Here is a 15,516-nt window from a genome sequence, read left to right as displayed (position 1 = left end):
AATAAAATATCATTAATATCGATAACTTCGAATATTTGACAAAGTTCTATTCATGTTTGCCTCTAGATAGTCAATTAGGAAAATGAGCCTGTACACAAATTAATAATGTAAATAAATGGAATGTGGCCTGCCTGAGTTAAGGGCAAATAACAGCTCTCGTGTATTTGTAACCTCAACCTGAGACAGAATATTTTTGTGGCCTTAAGGAAAATATTATCATAAAATATATTAATGCATTATATTACTAATATATTACTTATACAATATTAACATTTAGATTCACCAAGAACTATCTTCATTTGTTTACTCTATCTTTAATACTTTATTTGTATGTAGTAGTATTTTACAGAATATAATAAAATGTCAGTGACCTGAAAATAAATTGTAGCCATTATTACTCATCTTTTCATTTTTAATGTCAGAAGGTGTATTGCCAGGTTGATTGGTAACCTAACAAACAAATAATTTCTTCTGAAATTAATTAATTTAAATAGCAATAATTAGCTCATATGATCTAAGTTGAATTTTATATGCCTACTGCATGAAGTACTAAATCCCTAAGGCAGCTATCTAAAAGCCCTGCTTTCTCTCCCCAGACCTCCTTTTATCATCCTTCTATTTATCTTATATCTCTCATCTACCTTTTTACTAATCTACCTACCTAGCTATATCCCACTGATTATAAATCAGTTCTATCACTAGTCCCAGTCCACCTGTGCAAAAAGTATAATTCAGAGATGTTAAGTAACTTGATTAATGTCACACAGCTAATAAGTAGGAAAGCCAAGAGTGGAGCTCAAAAATGTTCAACTCCAAATCTGTAATTTCAATCACTGCACTGTACTGCTACTGTGTGTCCTCTGACATAGAAGCCATACAAATATTCCTGATTCTCTGGCAAATTTCCACATTCTATTCTTGCTCAGCCTGTTCTACATACTCAGAAAAGACATCAGTCTTTTGAATTTTACAAATTCTTCATATCTTGTTTAAACGAGTTAATGTTCACAAAGCCTTTCCCAATTCTTCTCAATATAACATGCTGAAGAAATGAAAACGCAAAGAATAAGCTATGAATTTTGTTCAGCTTGAATACTCGATTTGGCTATATTTTTGAAGATTAAAACTTCCTTTTCCCAAGAATTTTAAAATTTAAAAAATGTACTTACATTGTATTTTCATAATTTAAAGAGTAATTTATATAGTATCTAGATCCAAATGCAAATGCAAATAAATAGGATTGGAGAACAGGGAGGGACGAAAATCTGCATATACATTGTGGTAAACGGAGGAACAGAGTGGAGGCAAGTGCTACATCTGCAAAGAAGTTGAGGGTGGAGGGAGGTTTGGTGGGAAAATAGCAAAGAGATTTAGACTTGGTTCTCAAGTCCCAGGTTATCAGGTTTAGACTATCATGAAGTTGGGCATAGAAGCTCCTTTACCGTCTCAAATGAAAAATGAATTCACTGGAGCAGAATAGACTCAGTGGGCATGAGTTGATTTTTGAACGAGAGGAAAAATTTTATGTTGAAACTTGTTTTATCTTTCTATCCATGTCTGAGGCAACCGGACACAAGGGCCTCAACAGCAAGAGGTATAAGAAACTGAAAAAAAAAAAAAAGGGATAAATATATATACTGTAAAATTTGAAATATGGTTTAAAAAATCAAGAACTTCTATTTCCATTATAGGGAGCCCAATCATTATTCTAACACAGGTGGGAATGGATCCTCCTTTTATTTTAGTGAGAGAAACACAATCGGGGACACAGTGATCAGTAATTAGGAAAGAAGGCACACCACTGTGACAGCAACACATCCCAAGATGGGGCAACAAAGTGGGAAGTGGCAGCAAAGCAACAGAGCTTGGCAGTGACGTGGTGGAAGACATTGATCCCACGGGGGACAGAGGCAAATATCCAAGGCTGCTAAGGAGAACCGACCGCTCACCCAACTCCCTGCCAGGAAGTAGGAGGAACTGTGGAAAGAACTTAGAATCCTAACAATTCTGCCTGGCCAAAGAGAGTCAGAGTATGTCTGGTGTTATCCTGCTTGTCATCAAGCGTTCCTAATTGTCCTCTTGGCTGATGCAATAGCACGTGCTATGCAACGTAAGATAAACATAGAAGTGCAACAAAGATTACGTCATTAGTATTAATATTTAAAGTATTTTTCTTTCACTTATTAAACAGCAAACAAAAAACTGTTAGGTGATATAAGCCACAAATCTGGTAAAAAAAAAAAAAAATCAGCAGGAGGATTCTCTGTTGTACCTGACTTCTGAGAACATCAGGCATAAATGCCCCGACTGACCAGTCCTTTGAAAAGGTCCCTCTCCACAGGAAGGCCCTGCAACATCCACCGTGTGACTGCCACAGACCAAGACTCTTCTTGCCCATCCTCTCAGCTGAGCTTGAATTTTTTATGTCAGTTCTTACCCTTTCTAGGCTCCATACGTTTAACATCATCTTCTCAATGGCATTAAAGAAAAAAATAGCACCACGTGTCTCTGTTTCCAGAGCTAGTCTCATTGGGGAGGGAGAGGTCATAATTAAATTTTCATCTTGGGTGAATATCATGGCCAGATGCTGGCAGGCAGGTCTGATGGGATTATAAAGAACGTCAAGTGCACGTATCAGTCTTTAGATGAGCTGATCCATTTCAGACTGCACGCTAGCATCCACCCCTCGCCTGTGTACCTGTTTGGTTAATTATTTTTCCCCATTACACTATAAATCCCACAAAGTAACCCTGAGGCATTTTCTTTGAAAAATAAATCACAATCCTTTGTCAAAGGGGTGCATAATTGCAACAAAACAACAGTTCAAAACTGCTTACAATTGGCTTTTTACAATTGACAAACGCAGAAGAGAATAATTGCCTAAAGCTAATGTCTAACCTTGATTTAAATGACTTATTCTGCGCACTTCGTGTATATGCAGCGAAAATAATCTTCCTCACTCTAAACAAGTTCCCCTGCTGACAAATGAATTTGTTTAGGTTGAAAACAGTATACGTTTATAATTCCCTTGTCCGTTTTATAACTTCCTGGACCTTATATCCACTCCCTTTTTACCTCATTGCTCTGCTTTTTAATCCAAGAGATTGTTTTTCGTCTTTGTTGACTTTTAAAAATAAAATCCAGTGCAAGTCTGAGGAAAATAAAGAATTCAGTCATACAAATAGGGTAGATAAAATGAAGGTTAAGAGTAGTATTCCTGTCTCTCCCGCCAATGTATGCACCACTAATGCTGTAATGATGGCTTCAGAGAGGGGTAGGTAATAGCATAAACTGCTAGCAAATAATATTTAATGTCCTGTAGACCCTCAGCTTACAAGTATCCCAATTAAGCAGAGTCCAGTTTTGTCTTTTTTTCTTTTACAACAGGCAATGAGGGTTTCACAGAGGTATTTTTGCCATTTACAGGTAGTTTGGAGGGTTAAAGTCCTCATATACTTTCAAGTCTCCTACCTTAAATGTTGTCAGAATACTGATCAAAATGAACAGGAAACCAAATGGGGTCTTAAGAGGAGGATGTCTTATTCCTCTTGAAAAAGAACACCATTAAATAGGAAAGGAAAATGCAAATAAGAAATGAAACAGATCAAAAAGACTTCAAAATATTTCAGAATGCCTATCATGTTTTGATATTATTGGCTGCCTTTTCTTTAGTAAAATGCAGACTCCAACCATCATTAGGTTGTACTTAAAGCTTTGCAGATGGTGGTCAATGTTAATAGATGCTTACTTACATCAAACTGTTGGAAACTCCAAAGTAAAAATTGCTCAGTGATGGGATGTAAGTAGAGAGGAGGGTTCCAAATGGTCTAAAAAAATTGACATATGCAGACAAAAAAAAGCCAAATAATTAAGGATCAGAAACAGAGAGCAAAAGCAGCTGCCCCACAGGCAGTGCATCTGGGCCCTTTTTGGGAAAAGACACACTGATATAAATATCATCCGAGCTTTGTAGCATGTCTCTTTCTGCTCAGTGTTTTTCAGACAGAAATTGGTGAATGAATACCTAGCAATCTCCAATCTCCCCTGAATAAGAGGTTTTTAAAAAATATATTAATTAAAAAATTAGATAACAGGAGCAAATACTGGGTGATTTAATCATTTAACCATAAAATGAAGTACAGTGAGGTAATTAAAGCTGGCATTTCAATGTCACTGGATACAACCAGATCCAAATGTCCATTCATCATTCATTTATTTATTCAATCACACACACACACACACACACACACACACACACACACACACAGAGCGAGAGAGAGACAGAGAGAGTCTGCTACATGCCAGGCACTAATCTGAGACTGAATAGGACAGAAAAAATTCTTGTTCCCATGAGAATATATGAAACACTCATGGGATCTGGACAGCAAATACTATGCAGAAAATTAAACAGGGTGATGTGATAAGAGTATGCCTGGGTATTGATTTCAGAAAATCCCTCTACGATGAGATGATATTTAAAGTGAATCATGCATGATGAGGAGGAGAACATAAAGGAGAAAAAATAAATAAAATGAAGAGAATTCCAGGCAGACTAGTTAGTGCAAGGACCATCAACACCTATTTTTTTTGTGTTAGAGGAACAGAGAAAGAACCCTATGGCTGAGACTTGGTGAGTTAGAGTGCTGTTATTAAATAAGTAAACAGGAACCAGATGATGGAGGGCTCTGTGATCCAGCACAAAGAGTTTTTGAATTATTCTAATTGCAATAAAAAGGAGTCCACATTTTTAAGCTCTGATATTTCGATTAGAAAGATTGCTCTGGCTTCTAAATGAATAATGGTTTACAGTAAGGTTAAAAAAAAAAAAAAGACTCAATTAGGTGCCTTGTAGGAACCCATTCAAGAAATGAGTATAGTTTATACTCCGATGCTAATAGTAGATACGGAAAGAAGTAGATGGACTCACTTCGTGGATGTGGGAGATGAGAGAGATGAAACAAAGTGGGAGAAGGGTAATGGATCCCTGGTAAATCTCTTGATCAAATGGATAGGCAATAGTCCTATTTTCTGAGTGGCGAAGACTCGGGGTTAAGCAGTTCGATGGGAGAAGGGTGCTGGGAATAAGGAGTTATGGTTTGGACATTTACATTTTGAAATGCTTCTTGGTCATCTAAGTGGAAAAGTCAAGTAGGCAAGGGAAAAAGGGCCTAAAGTTTCGGGGGAAAGTTCAGGGCAAATCAATGACAGCGAAAAATGATAATGGTGTGGATGCTTTAGAATTGTTTAAGAGATTGAGAAATGCTCTTAAAAAAGTAAATGATCCACTTTATGACATATTGCTAACATCCAGTGTCAAGTGAAGGGTACAATATCATCCTCTTAAATAGCTAACTCAAAGGAAAAATAAAAAAGCCCCAAACCAAAAAGGCACACGAGCAATTTTTTATTCAATTTAACAATTTTCACATCTTTGCATTTGTAATTAAATGTTATAAAATATAACAATTAAATTTTTTTTTCTTCATGATATTTCCATGTGCCCATTTACACAGATTCAGGTAAATGACCAGAAAGATAGTTCTCCTTTTATTAAATATCTTGTTTTATGATTATTTTGTATCAAAGTAGCATTCATTCTCCCTAGTCCCCCACCAGAGAGAAATTGTAGTTAACCAATTTTCACCAGCTACTTTGCAGTTAAACTGTTTCTTGCAGCTTACAGGTGGGTTAGATTTATAGTGCTGATTTATTTAAATAAATTCCTCGTACATTTTTCTTCTTCAGTGTAAAATATGGTTTTATTCAGCTTTTTAGCTCTTATATAAAGATGTTTGAAATGTAATTTACTTTTAAGTGTTGAATGCTTTGAGCAAGTCACAATGCATTATAATTTTCTTCATAGAATATAAGGAAAGATGGAAAGGAGACTTTTGCTACTATTTTTAAAACGACTTTTTTTTATATAAAAAATCCAACATACAGTTGAATCTGGAAAAAATAAATATTTTAAGATAAAAAAGATGACATTCTTTATGGATTTTCTTTGATGATGCTAAAAGATGATTTAATGATACTTTCTAGTAAGAAAAAAATCTCTTTTATTAAACTACACGTTTCTTTGATTGAGCCATGGGTTTCTAACTAGTTCTTGCCAGTCATCTGCCAGCCTCACTCAAGGAGGCTTCTTAGCAGAAGGTTGTCCTTATGAATTTGTGGATGGTATCACCCTCACCATTGCCCTATGACTCCCAGTCTCCCAAGAATCCAGAATGACATTTTTAAGATATCATCACATCTTCTCACTCCTGTGCTTTAAATTTTCTAAGTTTTTTTTTTTTTCCATTTTATTTAACATAAAATCTAACTCTCTACCAGGGTCTCTGAGGTTGTAGACATTTTGTCCAGGCTGCCTTCCCAATCTCGTCTCCCACCAGGCTTCCCCCAGCTTACTAAAGCTCTGGACACACAAGCCGTCTTTCTACTAACTGAAAATAAATAGACTGGATCCTGCCTTGAACTTGCTTTCCCTTCTGCTTGGAACACTTGACCCCTGCTTGTCTGTATCAGACTTCTTCTCATCATTTAAGTCTCCATTTAACTGTGTCCCTCACTGCCGTATCCAAAGCAGACCCATTAGCTTCCACCTTTTTAAAAAATCACATCTATCCTTTTCCCAGTTTTTATTTACTTTGCACTTATCACTACCTAAAATTATTTTGTTTTGAGTTTATGTTCACTTCTACTTGAAATTATTATTTGTTTACCTGTCCATTGTCAAAGCGCATTTTGAGGTACCTGGTACCAAAACAGTGCCTGCCACATAGAAGAAAACAAGTAAACATTTATTAAATCAATTACTGATGGATACCTTGAGGGACATTTTAAAACTTTAAAATCTAGTAAATCTGATAAAATGAGCTCCTGTCAACTTTAGCCCCAAAAGCTAATGAAATTCCCCCATGGCACTTTTGTAAACACTGTCATTTAAAATTCCTATTTATTGCTATTTGATTTATTGCTATGAAGTAGATGTTTTCTGATCACCTTGCTAGTTACCAAGAAAATCCTGGAATAAGGCAGTCGAAATAGAATGTATCTAAAAATCCATTATGTTCTGGAATTTTGAAAAGTTTAGTTTATCAATTAGACATTGTTCATCAAATAGATGTAACTACATTATGAGCTGCACACAGCTCCTCTTGGACCCCATACTTTGGGACAACTTGGGATGGTTTGGCATGCAGTCAATGTTCTCTAAGAGGAAGCAAACTGCACTAGAGAGGCATGTCTTAGAATGAGGTATGTCTCTGAGTTAGACGCTATTTCTCTCTACAGATAAAGAAACTGAGGTTCAGAGAGGTCAGTAACTTTTCTAAGGTTCAGAGGTGTGACTGTCAGAACAAGAATTCACCTCTCTTCAGACATGTTTTCCGCACTGTGCCAGGCTTTGCTATCTCCCAAAACCTTCCTTGATCTTTTTTTTGGGGGGGAATGTCCTATATACAAATCAGAAACAGCACGGCTAAAAACAAACTTATCATCAGTGCTCCTTCTCATATTTTCTCTATTTCAGAAAATGTAGCTGTTATTCATATTTATGAATTGTCCCCCATATAAATATCCAACCAGTTATCAAATCTTAAGTGTCCTGCTTCCTAAATATTCCTTGTTTTGGTCACAATTTTCCCTGGGGCCAGCCTTCATTCCCTTTACTGCTGCTATAGTTTAGTTTTCCATCCTTTTTTCCAGATTCCAACATAGAATTAGACCTGTAGCACCCTCCAAGTTCTTCTTTCATGACTGACACTGACCTTACTAAGGGAAATATTAATAATCATTTTTAAGCCTTAAAATACTACTCTGGTTTCCAATAATCTTTAGGATAAAGTCCAAATGCCTTGGCTTATCCTTCCAGGGATCTGTCCTGTAGCGATCTATCTTTTGCTCAAGCACCACACAACCACCATTGTCACCAGTCATGTTGCAGTACTTGCAGTTCCTAATGTATTTAATATATACTAAATTTTCATTCTTTCACACTTATTGCCCCTCAGTGTAGGGATCTCCATGTTCCTGTACAAGTTCTATTCTTCTTTCAGTTGTGAACTCAAATGTCCTATAGACTTCTGAGAATGTCCCCTGGACCTCTATATTTTAATTAGAGGTTTCTTTTCACCTTTGAATGCCCGTTCCTCAGCATTTACATACTATACTAAAATAAAGCGGTTGATTAAACTGTGAATTCTTGAGGGCAGTGAATGCTTCTTTTCTGACTGAGCACCCCAAGATCCCAAGTACTTAGCACAATGTCTAGTATAAAGGCTCTTAATACATGTTGTTTGAAAGCATTAAAAAATGCATGTGAAAAATATGTCCTTTTCTATAATTCACAATTTTGCCTCGTTGTCAACCTCAGTAAGTATCTAGGAAAAGAAAAGCCACTAGATGAGATAATCACTCTATTTCTGCAAAATCTAGTTATCTTTGCAGTTACCTCCTGGTTTAAACTCAGTTGGCTTCTGGGTGGTCTATCTGCTGCTTGTTTTTAGTTCCTGCTCTGTTCTTCCTTAGGAATGAAGCTCAGCCTAAGCTTCGTGTCTGCATTGTCACAGAATCTCAGAAAAGTTGAGTTTGAAGGCATGATGAGGTTACCTAGTCCAATCTTCAAAGGAGCCCAAATCATCTATTTTGACAGGTATTCAATGATAATTCATTACCTATCTGTAAATGTGCTGTGACAAATTTTATGGAAGTAATGAAATTTTAGTAATCCAAGACAGCTCTACTATGATCTCTGCTACTGAATATGTTTTCTTGGTGATAAGCAACCCAGGGAGAAAAGATTAAAACTGCTATTTTAATGAGATTAAGTAGGGGGACTGTTCAGATTTATGATATGATAATAAATTGGCTGCAAGCAAAAGAGGAAGAGTATATGAAATTTATTGTTATAAAACAGAACCATAGCAAAAGATCCATTAATAGTTTTATGATTAAGGTTTTGTATCAAGGGCTTTTTTTTTCACTTAGAGTGTGTTATAATCAAAATAAATAAAAGTGTGGCTATTCATGCAAAAGTAGGGAAAAAAAGGTAAATAACACATTTAAATAATTGAAAGTTCTTAGCAAAGGTTAAGAGGAGCAAAGTTTGTAATCTTCTCTTAATGAGTTTCTTTCTTCAGTTCAAGACCCAAATAGATAAATGTGATAATTCTACCCAATTATATGAACATATCCTAAACTTTCCTCACCTTTAACATTCTTCTTTGCTATTCTTAACTTACTAATTTTTTCTTCTTTCTAAATCCCATATGAAAACTATTAACTAGTGTTGTTAATGTACTGTATCAATTTCTTTTAATTTAGTAAATACTAGGTTAGAAATAAAATTATTCACAACTTATTAAAAAGGGCATTGAGTCCCATGGTTAAAGGGTTTCAAAAAACAGTAAAAATATTTTCATTTTGATTGCAAAATATTGGCTCTAATTCCATAGCATTATACCCTAGAATTTATACTTGAATAAAGGAGAGAAGAGGAGTAGTTCTGAATGTGGATATTAAATAAATTATCCCAATTATCTAATTTTCTCATAATCTTCCAACTTTACTGCCATTGTTAATGCTCAGACTGTCATCTTTTATCTATACAAATACAATGTTATATCTCACATCCAGTGCATAAACATGCTAAAAATTACCTTTCACCATAGCAATATTTTCCCATTTTCTTATCTCATTAACTCAACACTTAATATTGAATAGCAACTGGGAAAAGCATTTTCAGGAAAGATTCGAAGAGAATCAAGTTTGCAAATGCAAATTTTAGTCCTGATTCTGGAAGTTTGTCTCCCATGTGATCACATCTGATGATTTTACTTTATTGTGGGCTTTGGACAACTTCTCTCATGTAGAGAAACCTTAAGTGAATTTGCTGCTTCCTAGATCTTGAAAACAAGGATATCATTTTCATTCATTCCTTCTTTCACATAGTCTAGCTCTAATACATGACTTAGTTATCAAAATAATATAAATCCTACATGTGAACTAGGAAAAAATGAAGGAAAATATTTTTATAGTTAAGGGAAAACAAATTATCGCGAATTTTGCCTGTCATCTCATTGTAAGACATAGAATGGTAGAGGACAGTATAGTAGAGATGAGGGGGGATTTGCCCAGGATAGATTTCACCTTGGGCCCTACACTTTCTTCTGATAATCAGTTTCACTTACCTCAATTATAAGTGCCTTTGTTTTTAAGTCTCCCCCAGTAATGTAATTTCTTTAACAGATACTAGAAAGATCTCTGGTTTTTCTCATGGAATAAATTTCTCTGCTGTCCCTACTGAGTTAAAAACAAGAATCAATTACTAAATACTATGGAAGAAATAGCAATTTTGTTCATATTTCTCTCTTCTTTCTTCATTTATCTACTAAGTAAATAAAACCAGTGAGAAAGGATGTCAGATAGTTCCATGACAACATGTCCTTACAAGTCAAAGACCTGGGCACATATGAGTGACTTGAAAAAAAAAAAAATGTTTGCAGAAATGCCTGGTCATGTTGAGAGACTATTTTAGTTGCTCTTGTTTTTCTCATTAAAACTTTCAAGGTGAATGAATATGTGCTCCTAAAATATCACCATTTTAAATCCTGCTTGTTTGAAACATTTCACAGTCAGCCCATTGATACCATCTTAGTGGATACACAGCTGGAACTTTTCTCATATGTGTCTAATGACTTTTTCTTTTAATACTCTACCTCCTTCAGTTCCGCCTTTCTAGACAGCATAACATACTGAGTGTTGATTTATACCAGGATACAGGCTGTTCTTGCCTTCTCTTTGTCCAGATTGTATGAAGGTCACAGTGAACAACAACTTCTCTCATGTACTTATGCAATATTAACAGAAGTCAGGGCTTCTCTCAGCTTGAGCTTATTATTTGGAGATTTGAGTCCTGACTTCATTAACTGCTTGATTTATTTTTTGCCTTCCCCTAAATTAAAACTACTACTGGTGCCTACATATTTCACTGTGTGTTTTCATCAAGTTTTTAAATTTTATTTGCTTTTTGACATTGCCTCTCCCATAATACTAAGAGGAATGTAAATTTCAGGGGTTTCTTTATCATATTAAATAAATACCATCTTTCTATTAAAAACAACTCTAGTTCTTCACCATTGAGTTTCTTCTCTCCTTCTCTTTAAGAAACATGGAAGTTCAGGATTGGAAACAAGCTAAAGGTCATCAACCTCAGCCTCCATTTAATGCTTGAACATCTGGAGTTCTGCTCAAATACGACCTGTTATGTAGAACTCATTTCCTCACTAAGCAACACCATTTCATTTCTCAAAGGCTCTAATTGTTAAAAGGTCTATCATTTTATCAAAACCAAAACTGTTACTCTTTCACTGTTTTTTGTAACTTTTGAGTACCATATAGCTTCTAAATGCCCTTCCCCAGAACTCCCCTTGACAACAGTTTCTATACTTTCCTCTGCCTGCTCCAAAAACTTCCTCACCTCCAACTCAAGATTATCAAGCAGCCCTCTCAGTCAAAAACCTTATCTTCTAAATTTGCTCCAGGTTGTCAGCCTTCCTGACACACAAAACCAACAAATTATACTATTATATGTAGAGTAGAAAATTGTACCATCATTTCTTGCATTCTGTATATTATTCTGCCATTAGTATAGTTTAAGCTTAGAATTACCTTTTTGGGGAAGTCATATCATGTTGTAACTTCTTGTCAATTAAAATCACTAAAGTCAGATTAGATAACTTATGTCATAGAATCTAAGTAAGGTTCTGTACCCAAACTAGGATGTTACATCCATTTCGATTATACTTCACCTTGTTAGGTTTGACCTAATCTTTCCCAGAGACTGTCACCAAAGCACCTAATCAGGAAACAGTGTGAACTTAAGTGAGAAAACTAAATCAAGTTGTGGTACAGACTGAGAAGATTTTAAAAATAGACAACCTGTGAGAAGCCCTATTTTTCACTTACTGATGGAAAATCTGAGAAAAGAATGAAATCAATAAAAAGAGGAAGAAAATTCTTTCCCAGTCTTTGGACTAGAAAAATGTGTGTTCTTCTGCATATAGTAGAAAACAGGTAAATATGGCGTGAGACACTGCAATTTAACCAACTATGGGTTAATTACTGATAAGCCTAATAAAAACTGAATTCTGACCCTACAATAAATAGTTTTTACGAGTCAGCAGCACAACTACTAAAATTAAAATAAAAAAATTTAGTCACAGAGTTTGCTATTTCTGTGTGTTGAATATGTTACCCCAGTGATGGCAGATTACATAATTCACAAAGCATTTAGATAACAGAGCCCATATGCAAATTTAGGTCTTTCTGTACACTTAATACCAAGAAAGCAAAACTGGCATGACAAGGTTGTTGTAAATAAATAAAGGAATGCAAATTTTCTACTTGAATGAGAGGTAGGACAAAGTGGACATGAGTCCAGTTATTTTACTGAGAGGAAAGAAATAGGAATTTTTATTCAAAAACAATTTCTTGAGCACGTGCCATAGAATGTACCTCATCTTCAGGCAAACAGAACAAACAGCACTCCTCAGAAAAGGGAAACAGAAAAATTAAAGAGTTAACTAATGTTGAAAGTAAGAGGAGGAAAAAAAAAATCAGGGATCAAGAAAGCCTGGTAAACAGGATGTTCAGTTATTTAAACGGGGTCATACAACAAGAATAGAAAGAAACATTTGGCTACCATTTGAAAAAGATGACGGAACGTGTCAAGCAAAGAGCTGGGAGAACAGCATTCCAAGCAGAATCAGCAGCCAGTGCAAAGACTGGAACATTCCTGGGGTGTTCAGGGAACTGCAAGAAAGCAATCGTCTATTGAACATAATGATCAAGAGGCAAAATAGTAAGGAGCTGTCACAGATAGGATGGTGGCCACGATCATAGGGCTTTGTAGGTTTTTGAAAGACTTTGGCTTACACTTGGAGCGAGGTGAGAAGGCACTGAAGGGTTTTGACAGAGAAGTGATATAATTTGACTTACATTTTAAGAGGATTACCCTGGCTGCTCTTTGAGCTTAGATTGTAGGGGGGTGGCGTGAGAGTGAAATCAGTAAGAAAAATGAGAATGAGATTGCAAAAGTCTGTATGAGCTGTAGTGGTGTCTTAAGGTAGAGCAGTAGAGCTGGTGAGGAATTGTCAAAATTCTGAAAGTGTTTGGAAGGTAGAACACATATTAGTACAAATTATGTTGGAAAGCTTTAGAGAAAGAGACTAAAATCCATGCAGGTGTTTACTCCCTTAATCTTATCCCCAGGTTAAATCCAAAGAAATCAATATATAAACTAGTAAGAGCTCCAAAAAAAAAAAAAAAAATGACAGAGCCAGGAGGAATTCACCTGTATTCATAATATCAGTGAAACCATCTTTGATCAAACTAAGAGCAAACAGTCTAGTTTTATCCTATGCATTATTTATTGTATGCCAAATATTGCCCTGGTGTTATAATTATGTGATGGGTGAAACTAAATCAACCCCAAAATCTCAGGTAACACTAAAAGAGGGGGAAAAAACCTGTAATGTTTATATAATTGCATACATCTCCTAAAATAAAATTTCAAAATTTTGTCCTTCTATGGGATTCACAAGGCTGAAAAACAACCCTAACGTTTTTTCCTTTCCTCTTGTTTTCAGTGCAGTAACACGTTTGTGCCTCTTTGCTCAAATAACTCACATATACTATTGCTTTTTGTTGGTGGTAACTGACATTATAAACTTTATTTACAATCTGCAATTAAGAAAAAAGAAAGAAGAGGAAAAATGCAAAAAAAAAATGAAATCAAGTTCTGTTTTCATGGAAGTTATAAACATATAGAAACCTTCTCTAATGGCTCCCAGTGACCCTCACTGCTTGGTGGTACCCATACTCTTGTGTCATCCCACACCTTGAGTGTAAGCTGCACCTAGTAACTTGCTTGTAAAAAAGGGAATGTGGCAAAAGTAATGGGTTGCTACTTCCGTGATTAGGTTACAAAAGGCTGGGACTTCCATCTTGCTGGTATTTGCTCTTCATGGTCCTTTTTCTTGCCTTCTTGCTAACTTGCTGGTATGGTGTAGGATGCTCAATGGGAAAGCTCACATGACAAGAACTGAGGTGGGCCTCCAGCCAGCAGCTTATGAGGAACTGAGGCCTCAGCCCAACAGCTCCCCAAAAGACTGAATTCTCCAATGACCATCAACTAAGTGCCTTCAGAGAAGAGCCTTGAGATGACTACATCCTGTGATATTTCCAGAACCAGAGGACCTACTTAAAAAGCACTTGGATTCCTGACCCAGGAGTCTGTGAAATACTGTGAGAAGATGTATGTATATTGTTTTAAGCTGCTGTTATTCAGTGATAGATGACTAATACACAGCTCTCTTAGTTCATATTTAGGAGAACAGTCAAAACAGCAGTGAATAAACACTTTTAAGCAGACCGCCTATTGCTTTAATGTCCTGGTTCTTTATGCCGTTCTCAGGAGATAATGGTCAACTATAAATGCTGTAGCAGCAAAAATAGGCTTTTGAGAATAATAAACCCAGTTCCTCAAGTTGAGACAATGATTCAGCCAGAATGAGAACATACTCAACAGCTGAAGTATAAGCTACAACTTTCCATTTTACATAATAGCTATGGTTCTGTAATACAATTATGGCTGCAAGTGTGAATTCATTATGATTCTGCACTGTTAATATGTTTCATGATCACAAGACTCATTAAACTCGGAAGTATGTTATACCCCTCAAGAATCTGAGGGCTGGGAAGTTTTTCTGTTTAATATACCTTTTATTCCCCTCCCCCCCCACTCCATGCTCACCCCCATTTCTAGCCATCAATTGCTAAAGTTTAACTCATATGCTTAAATTCTATTGCACAAAAAGAGCATCATTTTAAGAGGCTATAACTTTCTGTATGTCAGGTAACATACTTTTCAGGATTATATTTTAAAATTAGCCAGAGAATATGTCATAAGAAAAATTTAATGTAAGTACTGAGTAAACATATTCATGACATATCCTATGAGGACCCTGGTCCACACCTAGTTATACCCTACGGCAGGATTATAAAGATGGATTTCTCCTAAGGATTTGATTTCTACAATTCAGTGAAATAGCCTTGCTTTACATACAAGTCCCTCAAATGGTAAGTTCTTACGTAAGTTTAAAATAAAATGCTATTCTCAATATAACTAGTTAGCATCTATTTATTAATAGTGCAAAATGGGATAACTTACCAGCTACTTCTCATGCCTGTTTTTGAAAGCCTTTCACAAGACATTAGCTCAATAGAACATCACTCTCCCCCATCGGCCCTTCCAGATCAAAATTTACCTTCTTTACACTACACACCATGTTAATTATTTAGAAAACTGCTACTGCCACTTGTTAGCAATGTAATCTTAGGGAAGTCACCGGATACTTCTAAACTTTAATTTCCTTATCTTTCAAATGGGGGTCATAAACTGCAGAACATATGGTTTTAGTTTTTTCGTGATCATGTAAAATAATAAAAAAT

The 15,516-nt window shown here is 35.7% G+C and overlaps 1 long non-coding RNA gene across 1 annotated transcript in view; it reads left to right on the top strand.

Annotated features, from left to right (window-relative positions):
* The window catches only part of LOC130830407 (uncharacterized), a 48,478-nt gene extending 33,993 nt beyond the window's left edge, over window positions 1–14,485 (top strand). Inside the window, exons 2-3 of the long non-coding RNA XR_009047788.1 lie at window positions 8,533–8,656; window positions 14,076–14,485. This is a non-coding gene — a long non-coding RNA (uncharacterized LOC130830407). The remainder of the gene's footprint in view (window positions 1–8,532; window positions 8,657–14,075) is intronic.
* Window positions 14,486–15,516: the final 1,031 nt, after the last annotated feature.

The sequence above is a fragment of the Hippopotamus amphibius genome, chromosome 10 (assembly GCF_030028045.1).
Source record: "Hippopotamus amphibius kiboko isolate mHipAmp2 chromosome 10, mHipAmp2.hap2, whole genome shotgun sequence".
Classification (NCBI taxonomy): domain Eukaryota; kingdom Metazoa; phylum Chordata; class Mammalia; order Artiodactyla; family Hippopotamidae; genus Hippopotamus; species Hippopotamus amphibius.
Note: the sequence above shows the minus strand (reverse complement) of the source record. Positions and strands in the feature narration are given on the sequence as shown.